General features: G+C 44.3%; 1 protein-coding gene across 35 annotated transcripts in view; it reads right to left on the reverse strand.

Moving 5' to 3' along the window:
* Positions 1-13,088, reverse strand: part of nrxn3a (neurexin 3a) — a 254,250-nt gene that overhangs the window by 63,401 nt on the left and 177,761 nt on the right. The window lies entirely within an intron of this gene.

The raw sequence follows: 13,088 nt of genomic DNA on the forward strand, positions 1-13,088 counted from the left end.
TTTCTCTCTCTCTTTCCCAACCCCACAACATTCCCATACACGTATGATCCAGCGGTTCCTTTCCTCCCCTTATCCTCCTCCCACCTCTCTCTGTTTTAAGCTTCCTGGGTTGTTAGGAGCGTATTTTATGGCTATGTTAAACCAGATCTGGCATTGTACTTATCTACAGCGGTATGGAAAATGAAGGCAGGTGATAAACATCTCCCCTGATGCAATTTATCATCATGCAGTGGATTTATCACTTCAGATCTCTGGATAGGAAAACCCAGCCAGTGCTCTCAAGTTCATTTGGAAGACTCGCCAAAATTCGATGCATAGTTTCCCAAATCTTTTAACCTTTCTTTCTCTTCCTGTAGTTCTATGCATTTTAAACGTGGAGAGCAAAGCAGTCTACAAAAGTATTTTCAGATAATGCCTCTGAGGTTTTTGTTTGTTTGCTTTGTTTTAATCTTTTATTGGTGTCCATTACTTTTTGTATGCGAGTGCTTTTAAATATAGAGATGTAAAACATGCCCTTTGACATGGTTCGTCTTTTACCATGGTGATATCTTTGCACTGCACGATACTGTGAAAACATTAACCAGATGTAATCAGTAGGTAAGAGCTGCTTCCTTCATCTTTGTACCGTCTTTGAATTCCCATCGTTTTTGTACTCCCAACTGCTTTGCATGCCCAGTACTTTATGAAAAAATAAATGCTGCATTATTTTTTGACCACAGAAATGCTCATTTTGTCTTTACCAGGCATCCAGCTGTCAGTCTCTCTTGTTCTTCATCCAATTCAGATATTTTCACAGCTCATAGGAGCGAGGAAAATATGAGAGACAAGTTTACAGAATACGGTGCATACTAAGGTTGGTATAAACAATATAACTATTTACAATGTACACTGCATCTCAAATGAGCTGTGGAATTATTAGCAAGACTATAGAGTTCTATTATTAGCTACTCTCACGTTTTGCTGGTGTCCATCAAGAATTTTTGAGTGTTTAGCTGTTAACTCATTAAGATATAAAGTATAACTCCGATTCCGAATCACCACAACAAATTTCAGCATAAAATATCCGTAAATCTTGTGTGTGTGTGTGTGTGAGTGTGTGTGTGTGTGTGTGTGTAAGATTGTTTGGGTGAAATGGGTGCCACAAAATGTATTCAGCAGTGTCCATCTATGTCCTTGCTCTCAAGCAAATGCATGTGTCTCCTGTTGCCCAAGCCTGGAATGATTGGCACATCCAATTACTTATTATTATGTATCCGTTCAGGACCAGGGACTGCTGGAAAAACACTGATTGTCACACAGAGTTTAAAACAATGACAGATTATTTAAAACTATGGTCATAAGCAACCGCGACTCAGAAAACTAGGTGGTGATAATCCCCCTCTTGCCCAATCAACAAAGAGCCTGCTTATTGTAGAAGGATTCAGTATGTATAACCATGTAAAATATTTATAGCAGTAAAAAACTTTCACTTTATTTTAAATTGTAACTAAAAACATGAGCTAATGGAACATAAGTTTAAAGGAACACGTCTTAACTGTAACTTGTATTGGAGAATGTAGTGGTGTTTCTAGGTGTCATGGGTAAGTTTTTCAATTGTGCTGGGTTTCATATGAATGAAGTCATAAAAGAAAGCAGAACATAATTAGAGATAAATAATGACAAAACATATTTCGGGAATTTGTGTTGCATTTACGTGACTGTGAAAAGACAATAGCTACGATACTATAAAGGGAATGAAGGAATGCGTTGTTTAAGATATGAACACTGCTGTGTAAATAAAACAAGAGTACGCGCATTGTTTATTTTTTGTAGGGTGAAATGCTTCTCTAATAGATGGCCATTTGAAGTGCTCGCTGTAGGAGAGCTCCGGTTATTGAAGTGCTCGATCGCGTCGAGGCTGCACTCCTGCTTCGGCTTGCAGGAGGAAAGAGGCGTCTTGCTCTGTATCACCTGCAGAAATTGATAAGAGGATAAAAAATGAACTGCTTCTCTCTTTCAGAGTCATGTGCACGCAGCTGATAAGGGACGCGTGTTGCTATTGGCAGTAAAGACACAGTGACAGTGACGATTTTTTTGCACTTGATTGCTTCATCAATAAACGGGCGAGGTCAGATAAAAGTCAATGTTTTCGAGTTGGGCACTAAACTGGGCATCGCCCTTGCAAAAACGCCATCAACACTTTGTTTCTTTATTGTATTTTTGCTTCTCATAAAATCCTGCACGGCCGTGATGGTCATAACTATGCGTACAATATTCCTGACACTACATCATTATTCGTCTGATGACATATCTGAACGATTATGTCAAGGCATTTATCCTGGTGCTGTTATACATGGTGGGCCCAGGGGTCGATGTCTACCTTCTTAGACACAATGACGACAGACGGTGAAAACGCTGAACGAAGAGCTAACATTTGGGAAAAAAAATAATCCAAGGTATGCAGCTGAAATGTGCTGCCACTTCTCAAAACACGATGGACCATAATTGGGAAATGGCGTGGTTAAAATATGCCTTGAACTGTGATTTAAAGGTCCTGTTAAGGCGACAGTTGAGAATGAAGAGTGACGATGTGAATGCTGGGGGGTTTAAGACCATTGCAGGCAGAAGGGGTACCCCCGGTAATTACGCAATTAGACCGGAAAACGGCACAGAAACCTGAAGAGTCCTGAATAACCTGCTCAAAACGCATCATCAACGAGTCTCGAAGCTGTACTGCACACTGATCCAAATCTTTGCTCAAAAAATCAACACTGATCCTCTTTGTGTTCATACAGCATTATTAATAAAAGTACGATACCAAAAAAAAAAAAAAAACCAAACAAACCTTGCGATGCATGTAAAGCATCTTCTTTTTTTGAACCTAGATGAAATTTGCCAGAAAAAACACGGTTCATTGTTAGGAAAATCCCAGGGGCCCGGGGCAGGGGGGAGGGTGTCCACAGGCCTGTGCGTGCGAGAGCATCTGTGCTAAGGACCTGGAACCTTCAGAGTGGCTTATGGAGATATCAAACGTGGTGATGAGGCAGAAAGAGCTCTTTAATTCACTGCTAGCTTGCCAAGGTCCTCACAACACCGGCATCTGCCAGGCAACATTTAATCTGGCTAGAACCTGCTACATCAACACTCGAACACGGAAAAATGGAGAACAACATAGAGGGGGAAAGTTGCAGTATTAAAGGTTTTGCTGACAGTGTGAAAAACAGTTTCTTTTTTGAAAATATATATAGTACATAAAAGTGGTGTGAGCTAGTCTATTATCGGTGTAGATATTGCAAGTGAATGTCCTTCAAAGGTTCCGAATGTATAAAGTTGTAAATATTTTCAAGGAATTCAATGAGAACTTTATTTCTCTTATCTGAATACAAAATGTGAGGGGAGAGGCAAATTATTACAGACATTGAGCTTGTAGATTTCTTAATGGATGATTACATTGTTCGACATGTTCCTCATTCACAGTGAAAGTGATAACAACTACTACTACTATTATGAGTATTATTATTATCATTTTTATTACATCCTCATATTTCAGTTTGTTAACAGAGGGAGGACTGCACTCTATAGTGACTTTTAAAAGGTACAGGAAGATTTGAGCCAACATCACATCATCCACACTCTAACGCTTCATTAAGCTTCAGCAGTAATTAGACCCCTATTGGAGAGTGCATACATATTACGTGCGCTCCACCCCATCATAGCATATCACTTCCAGCCACATTATGTGGGCGCTGCTCCTACAATGCTGACAGTGTGATCGGATCAAGCAGGCTTGGTTAGGGGTTATGCTCGACTGTCATCGTGCGCAACAACCCTGTGCTTCATCAAGACTCCAACCAAACCGGAGTGGAGAAGACATGAGACAAGCGGTATGACATCTGGAGAATGAGAGAGAGAGAGAGAGGAGAGAGAGAGAGAGCAAGAGAGAGAGAGAGAGAGAGAGACAGAGAGAGAGAGAGAGAGAGAGAGAGAGAGGAGAGAGAGAGACAGAGAGAGAGAGAGAGAGAGAGAGAGAGAGAGAGAGAGCAGAAGTACCAGCTCAACTCTCAGCTCTCTCTCCCTTTCTTCGGTCCACCAGCCCTCTGTTTCCCCCCACCTCTTCTGATTTCTGCACCCTCGCGGACTGCCGGGGCGACAGGTGAGTTGGGGCGAGGTGCGCTGGGACGCTCGGCCTGTAGCTTTGAAGGCGCTCGACTAAATGCTCGGTCTGCACATTCGCGGGCGCTCTCACACGGGCATCTACGTGCCTCCTTCTGCTTCCACCCGTGTCCAGCCATGAGTGGGCATCGCCACGGTTACTCCAGCTGTGGGGCACTGCCATGAGCTACGTGAGCCTATCGGCGACTTTTCTCTCGCCAGTTCTGTTTCTCCGCATCAGCACAAACACATCACGCGTTCTTGAATTAGATGGAGCTGATATTTGTATTTCATACACTATAAATATCTTAGTACCTCCCTGTTTGCCTTGAGTTATGGATTGTCTGTGTAATGTGTGAGTTTCTTCGCCATGAGCAGAAGCGCTGTTGCAGCCTTCACTCGTGACTCATTTACACCTCCGTCCTTAAGCAGCCCTGCGCTGTTCCTGCTCGTTTAGTTTGTCTTTGGCATCGCTGCTGGTGCTGTGAGTGAGATTGCCCCCTATAAGCACAAGCCACTTAAAAGAAACCATTTGACACCACAGTTAGGGTTGCCATTTTGCAGGACACTTCTTGCAAACACAGCGATCGCCGCGATGGAGGTGGCCACTGGCAGGGATGCAATTCTCACCCAAGTAAACTGGAGGACATTTGGGGTGATGGAGGTTACGTGGGTTTTCTGAAACAGTTCCACATGACTGGCTCTTCCTGACCACAGTCTGCTTTAAGGAAAATTCCACCAGCAAAACAAGGAAGACAGTCCTGCCAGTCAAGCCCAGAAGAGCGACAGCTGAAGCCGACACTGCGTCCAGTGGACATAAACAGACAACAAGAAGCCAAGCAACTTTGACGGGGAGAGAGACAGCTAAACAGCTTTGGTCGTAGTAATTACAGAACTGTCTTGACTCTTGATGACTGAGCAAATAATAGCACCAGCATCCGAAAGCAAGACACTGTACGCAGAGACGCAAAGCTTTTTTGAGAGCGCCTAACGCTTAAACACGGCTGCGTCCTAACACCTAAAAGAATAGCTCTTAATACAGTTGCAAGGGAGTGGCCTTAAGAATCTGAGAGAAGTGAGAGTTTCAGTGCAAACAGTTGAATATCACAGACTGACCATTTAAATGTGTTGTTTCTCATTTGGCATGACGCCAGGATAAGTATCCGTGTCTGTAATCAGGAGTCGTTTTGGAGGCGGCACAGGGTTCAAAGGAGGAAGCACACTACGGAGACAGTGTGACGTAAGCCTGTCTCTCTAGCTAATTCGCATCCCTGAAGAGGCGGCTCGTCCGGGAGGACGGATTTCGCGAGGCTGCGACCTCGCGGGCCAGGACAGGCTGGATCCACCGCTTCACGGCTCCTCTGCATGAACAGCCGGAAAATCAATGAGAGAGACAGCCCATGTAATTACCCAAGCGTCTGCCTCTCATTCCTGGCACGGGAGAGATTCGCAGCTGTCCTCCCCGGAAAGAGGGATCGCCGGACGCTGCTGCCCGGGGGGTTCGGGGCCACAGACTCCAGCCTTTTTGCGTCACTTTCCAAATATCAGTAAGGGGCCATAAGGAAGAGAGGCGTGGGGGCATTTATACTGAAAAAGGCGAGTTTTTCCTCGGCTTCGCGCAAGGCTGCCCGCTACTTGACCCTCCTACCCTGGTGCGGTCAGCTCCGAGAGGCAGGTCGTCAGGCGGCGTGCAGCATTTTTCCTCTTAAGCCTGGTGCCAAGCACGTGGGAAGCTAATGGGAGTGACTCATTTGCAGCTGCGGGTCCGACAGGCAGCAGGACTGCCAGGCAGTGACCGCGCCACAGGCTCCTCCTGCTGTGCTACTGATGTGGACCTCGGGCAATTTAGCTTCCCCGAACACTCCAGAACCTTTGCCAGAAGGCATAAATCATATCAGAACACCTGATAACATGTATTAAAACGATATCAACACAGAAGGCGACACGCATTTAGAAACATCACAGCATGCCGTTAAATATGACTGCGGTTACCGCGATTTCATCGGGCCAAGACTGCGCTCCTGTTCTCTAAAAACCCCCGCTTGCTCTGCATGTTCGATCATTTAATGATCGGACTAACTTTCTGGCACTCTACTAATCACCTGCTTTACTCAGCTAGCCTCGTTTTATCTGCAGTTGTTGATTTTTAAAGCTCTTGTACAGCTGACCTTTAAAGGAAAAAAATCACAAAGTGGTGCATTTTACAGCCCTAACATCTGGAGCAAAATACAGCAATCGTGTTTCATGAAAGCATGGTACTAAAATATTCATAAAACCAATCATTTTATGTAGTGCATGGTGGCAGTAACACAAAATTAAAGGCGATGCAAAATTGCCTAACTTCTAAGTTGAAAACTTTCTCATATGCGCAAACTGTCTAAGAGAATGTTGGCCACTTCCTCACAACGGAGTGCATTAGCAAAGAAAAACCAAAACCTCAATTAAATAAGTGACTATTTCTTTATGCATGGTTTCCCTTCAATTTCGAAAAGATGTTAAGACATGAATTTGCTGGGCTTGGATGTTAAACTTCAGGAAAATGGCAGGCAAGGAGCTTCATCAAATGTTTTAGTGAAATGGAGGATTATGTAATTAAACATGTCGCATTTGCAATGGGTGGCTCCATTTCCCTGTTCCCATGTGGCATGTACTTTGCATGCATGACTGGCCGAATCCCTAGAAAACCCATTTATTGGCCTGAAAAAGGTCCGTGCCATTGAGAGGTGAGAGATTCAACTTGTATTTTTTCTAAGAGTAAACACACAGCGTAAAAGTATACTGAGGTCTGAACACGCAGAGGGGGACGTGATGAATTAAACTTCATTACTTTTAATTTTGCAAGGAGTGCTAAAGGCTATCGCAATAAATACGAACGCTGTTAAGATGCTGATTTTCTATCGAGGCTGATAGGGAGCATAATCCCCGCTTCTAGTTGCGAGGCACGGTGAAACACATTCCCGGTGCCCTTGCTCAGCTTACTGTTCGTGGCGGCTTTGATGGCCTCCCCCAGGATCACACAGTGGCCCTTAAACACGCTCGAAGGTGCACCGGTTTCTCAGAAGGGGGAGGTCGTTGCAAATGAACACATTTCCTGCCCGACTTCTGCCTTAGACCCGCGGATTCTGAATTGCAGGGGAAAGCAGTCGCACGGTCTGCAATTTTTGCCCCCCGGAACATGCAATTACCATCTCCCGCGAGACGAATGGAAGGGCAACGCAAGGAACTCGCGGAATGCATGCATCTGACACTCTGACCCCCCCCCCCCCTCCCTCCCCACAACCCCCTGCATACCGAGTAAGTACGCATCAGAGGAAATAGGACAGTAGGGGTGGAACACTTATTTCTCAGACAGGAAAAAAAGGCCATGGATTTACCTGACTCTAATTACTGCTGGATCATTTTTTTCCTGCAGCAATTTTCCGCGGCTGCCGGGTACTGTGGAACCTTTCGGATTTTGAATGTTTAAGCATTACCCAACGAAAGGCATTCCGAACAATACGCACACCGAGCAGCTGACATTTTGCTCCCCTAACCCAGAAATGCTCGCTGCATCGGAGAAGTTCCTCCCTTTCTGCATAAAACATACTTCAACAGGGCTTATAGCCTCCGGGTGGGCAGACGGGTGGGGGTGGGGTGGGTTGTTTAGCATGGCCAAATATGACTTTGGACCCTTCGTGTCATGTGAGTTAGGCTCTCCACTTCAGAGCTGGCAGCATATGCAGCGTGTTGTGTTGATGGCCCAGGCTGAGGCGAGAGCCAGGCCAATGTTAAAACGTGCGGCCAGATGCCACAGTGCAAATTTCAGCTGCTGCTTGCCAGCCTTGCTGAATAGATAATGAGGGTTTTGAAACAAACGCCACTTCCAGGACCTGACAAATATGCCCACTACCGCTTTTGTGTTTTATTTTCCCAATTTTGCTGTGCTGAATTACACTCGCGGTGGCGTGATATGATTTGTGATGCGTTTCAAAACTGGGACCGTACTGGCTGTGTTCTAGCATGCAAGGTGGTCTATTCATCAGTGTCAAGGGTAAAGGGAAACAAGAAGAAAATAGTGGTGATCATTTGCTTGAAATCCAACCCTCTTTGAAGAAAACCCTTCAGGAAGCATCAGCATTCTACTTTTTACACGAGTGATATTCCCAAACTGAACAGGAACCGGGACGAATCAATTGCACTCTGGTGAACCAGGAGAATCGATGTGCTCTGCTTCAGGATGACCTTTGTGGGTATCTGCATTTGTTATTCTCCATCTGCGCTCAGATTATGCTCCCTTTTCAGATATGGCTCGTGTTCGTCTTTCATGCTTTCAACTGCTGGCCAATTTAAAACAGCTACCAGATCAGAAAATACCTTGGGGGGGGATTGGATTACACACTGTGTCTCAGTCTTGCACGGCCACGGCGAAGCCCTAGGTCTGACCACTGTGTACAGACGCAGGCACAAATGAAAAGTAAACTGATTGTGTAATGACGGTTAGACAGGGGTGGGTGGGTGTGAATGTGTGGTGTGTGTGTGTGTCTGAGTGTGTGTGCGTGTGTGTGAGAGAGAGAGAGAGAGGAGAGAGAGAGAGAGTAGTGTGTGTGCATGCGCTAGGTCACACGTGATCACAGGGAACGTGATATGAATATACCGTGACTAGACGTGGGCTCAGTAGCACTGAAGCGTTTTGATTTTTCAAACAGCATTAAGAGGTAATGGTAAACCTTGACATATCGATTCATAACCCAACAGCATGAGAGATTAATGTTGGATTCTTTTCATGGGTTTGGTCTTGAAAGAAGACACTGAAAGCATTTAGATGAATCTTTCCAATGTCAAGTTCATTTAGCCAGCTGGGACGTATCATCATTGCACTGCCTGCAGATAAGCAAGCTACTTTTCCACTCTGAACTCTGAAGAGTTTTAGAATTCCCTAAGTGGAAGGTTCTAGCAATGGAAGAGAAATACTGGTGGTGTACTGGATGTTTTCTGACTCTTCCATGTCAGTCTGGCAAATGGCATTCTTTGTGATTTCTGTCTTTTAGTTTGGTCCAGTTTGCGGACCTCGGTGTCTGCTTCTTCACGGATCCAGAAGTGTCAGCTTTTATTGCCTGGTGTTAAATTTATATTGCTGAACACAGACAGAAGAACATTTATCATGTTTAACTTTTTGCATGAGCTATAAAGCATTTAATTCCTGTTATGATTATTTCCCTTAACTCAATAAAAATGTGTGGCTTATGAAACTTTCATTCAGTCTGCTATAGGCAAGCGGGGTAGGCCTACTCCAGTATAATACACTCATTAAAAGTTTCTCTAAAGTTTTTTTTAAATTATTATTATTACCTGAAATTAAAATAAAATTATGGAAACTATTCACCTTTCATTAGTCTTTATGTTGGGTTGAAAAAAAGAAACAATTGTACAACATTTAATTACCTTTTGTGGAACTATAATACATGTCTGTTAGTTCACATTTAAACTGAATATTTAGGCATTGTGATGTTGGTAAAAAATACTGGTAAATTCAACAGCAGTTCCTACTTCTAACTGAACTGACAGTGTATATAACGTAAATGACATCAGTGAACATAAAATAGACATTTGAAGTGAATCTGCAGTATAGCGCCTCTGGCAGCCCCGCCCTTATCTCCCTGACCCGCCTTCTGACTGAGGGGGCGTGACTCAACACTGTAATGTTAGCAGCGGCATTGGAAATCCACAGGCAGCATGTGGTTATGCTGTTTGATGATTGTAAGAGATCAACAACATTGATTTTCTGACATCTTTCCCTCTTATAGGATTTCAGTCAACAGGTTTGTTGACCATTTTAACCTTTTTGCTCCACCGCTGATATTGTGGAACACACACAACTGCCTAAATTCAGCTTCAACCACCAGACCATATCATTTCACCCTGCTGTGTATTTGGATTAATTGTTCATGTTTTCTAAATACCTAAATACTCTGCTTAAACTGTATTCAGCATTCAGCTAGGCGATAATGTATGTGTTCTGTGCTGGGTGTGCACGAATTTAAAAGTTAAATTGAAAAATCGGACCGCCCATGTTTTTGCAAAAACTACGCCTGAACAGAAGCAATTTGCAGAGCCATTTTAGTTTTGCACCCCCTAATTATACACTTACCTCCTGCTGCTCGCAGTCAGAATGAAGGCATTTGCTGATAATGACGAGAGAGGATTCTTACAAGAAGCAAGCAAGGAGAGCTCTTCAGACATTAGAGACGGAGAAGAAAGAGTAGATTAAAAACGCATTTCACTTTCTTCGCTCAGAACTTCTCCAATTAGCGCGGCGCTCCGAAAACGCGGGCTGGCATTCAAACGAATGTGCTGAGTGGGTGAATTTGTTCAAACAGCAGGGAAATCTTCTGTTCTTTCTCTCTCTCCCTCTTCCTCTCTTTCTCACCTCCTCTCTCTCCCTCCCTCTCTCTCTCTGTCTCTCTCTCTCTATTGTTCTCTCGATCTCTCACTCTCTCGCTACATCTCGCGCTCACAGTTCTGAGAATACTGGGATAATCCTTGGCAAGTGTTGACAGGAAGCAGATGGTGCGTTTGGGACCTAACTCCCCCGTTACTGACGCAGCCACGGATCCGCCAAAGAGGAGAGAGAAGCAAGAACTCTGGTCCGCTAAAGCATTACAGCCATACTGGCCACAGATGTTCACAGATTTCATACCCTGGACTGTTCTACTGATTGACTTAACAATACCTTATTCAATGTGACAAGCAGATGACAGTTTGAAGCGCTGAGGCTCAGGGGCTCAAATTAAGACATTCTTTCTCTTACATGGGAAAACTGTTTTGACCCTACATTGCAATCCGGATGGCCTGAGTTGTACAGTCATGACTGACAGTACCAATAACAATAATAGACTTTGAAGCTCCTTTAACAGATTCCATTATTGGCCTGGCCGATTCCAGAGACGGTGCATTGAAGGATACCCGCGCTGACATTTCCGTTGCTCTGGGACCCCATCCAACAAGGTATTTCACAGCCACTGCCAACTCCACCAAGGACAAAAGTTAGACACTTACTATCAAAAATTGCTTCGTTTCTGTCCAGTAGGAATCCAGAACCGTTTAAGAGCCCTGGGACAGAATCTATAGTCTGGCGAGTCAAATGTGCTCACCCAGAGTCAATGTCAGGATTATTAGAGAATAAAATTAAAAGCAAAACTGATCAATAAATAATAATTAAGCTGTAAAACATTTAATGTGACATGTTCCACCAGTTCTCAGTGGTCAAAGATTTGTACTAACCTCGTAATGTGCCCAGTGTGAAAGTTAAAAACCGAAATTCACATAAAGCCAACATCAAAAGGAAGTACCAACTGCTACTAATGTAAGTTTAGAAAGGGCACTTAGAAAATGGGCAACTCAATCCCCATTGCTCTTATAGAGTGCTCCAGATTTAAGTTCATTTGGCAACAGCAGTTTATTCTCATCAACGGCGCTGAAGTGGCAGTATGAGGCGCGTGCGTGCGCGCGTGCGTGTGTGTGTGTGTGTGTGTGAGTGAGTGTGTGTGTGCGTGCACATGTGTGTTTGTGTGTGGAACAGAGGGGTTGGAGCAGGGGCAAGAATAAGGACCAGATGCTCTTGGTCTTAGTGCCCATTCTAGGCCTGCAGAGCTCCCTCCGGATTGCCCCACGCCCCCAACTAAAACCAGTGGACAGATGGGGACAGAAAGATAAAAAAACTCCCCATTCACCCTCTGACAAAAAAAAAAAAAGGAGTGCCAGCCTCCCATTAAATTACAAGGTCACTCATTTACGAGCATATGTAACCAGATGAAGCATTTCCTTCTTCCCTTTTTTATGCTAATGTGGATGTAGTGACAGTAACCTAAAGCCGGCTACGCTTCGTCGTAAGTTAGAATATCACGTGCTCTGCGAACACTCCAGTAATGCACAAGCTAATAGGTTTTTCAGACTGTAAAAATGCATCTGAGAATGAAAACCCATTTCTTGATAAATCAAATCTCATAGACTCTGGAGTTGTTTAATGACACTTTATATCAGATAAAATACTATATGTATGTGTAGAGAGAGAGAGAGAGAGAATGAGACAGAGGGAGAAACACATGATCAAGTAAAGAGAGAAAGAGAACGAAGGAAACGAGGTCTTTGGCTATCCTATATATTATTTATGAGCTAAAGCCCCCTGCTGGTAAACAATGTCTGAAAATGTCTCCTTTTGTCTTTGAAAAGAGCAGGTTAATTACCACGAGGGCGTCCAATGCTTGAGCGTTGAATTATTCACATCCTGACCACTTCCTGCCAGAGAAGAAACCTTGTCACAGGGCGTGTGAGCTAAAAAGGAGCTCTACGATCTCAAATAGGCTGATATCAGCTATCCGGGTTGAGAACTGTAGGTCCAGGCAGCTAAAGTTACCATACAAGCACTTCCGTTTTGTTGAGCGTTGTTTTACCAAATGATGTAAATGCTTTATTTCAGACATGACTGTAAATGGACTGGAAGCCTCTCACTGATTCGGACCCTTTAAAGTATCATTCAAAGAACAGCAGTGTGTGTCTTCCAGCAGCATGATGATATATTAGCATTCAGAAGTTAATTATTAATGAGCATGGGTAGGGGAGAGGGGAAAATGTTCTTCACGTTTGTCCAATCCCCCACCTAGCTGGTACCCGCGCGCACAAAGGTGCTGTGTTTTAGGAGGTGGAGAGGTAGTGCCAAGAATGTTAAGCAGCTTGTATATTCTGCCAACACACACACACACACACACACGCACACACACACACACACACACACACACACACACACACGTGTCTTACACACTACATGTGCATGTGTGTGTGAGTGGGTGCATGTTGTCATGTCTGTGTTTGCGCACATCCTCTCTGCTTTCACGAGAGAAATGAGGAGCGAAAGGAAACCGCACTGGAGCTTTGGGGGGGGGGCTTTCAGATCACGGCGACCGCAGGCTCCGCACAATGGG

Source organism: Electrophorus electricus, chromosome 13 (genome assembly GCF_013358815.1).
Source record: "Electrophorus electricus isolate fEleEle1 chromosome 13, fEleEle1.pri, whole genome shotgun sequence".
In the NCBI taxonomy this organism is placed as follows: Eukaryota; Metazoa; Chordata; class Actinopteri; order Gymnotiformes; family Gymnotidae; genus Electrophorus; species Electrophorus electricus.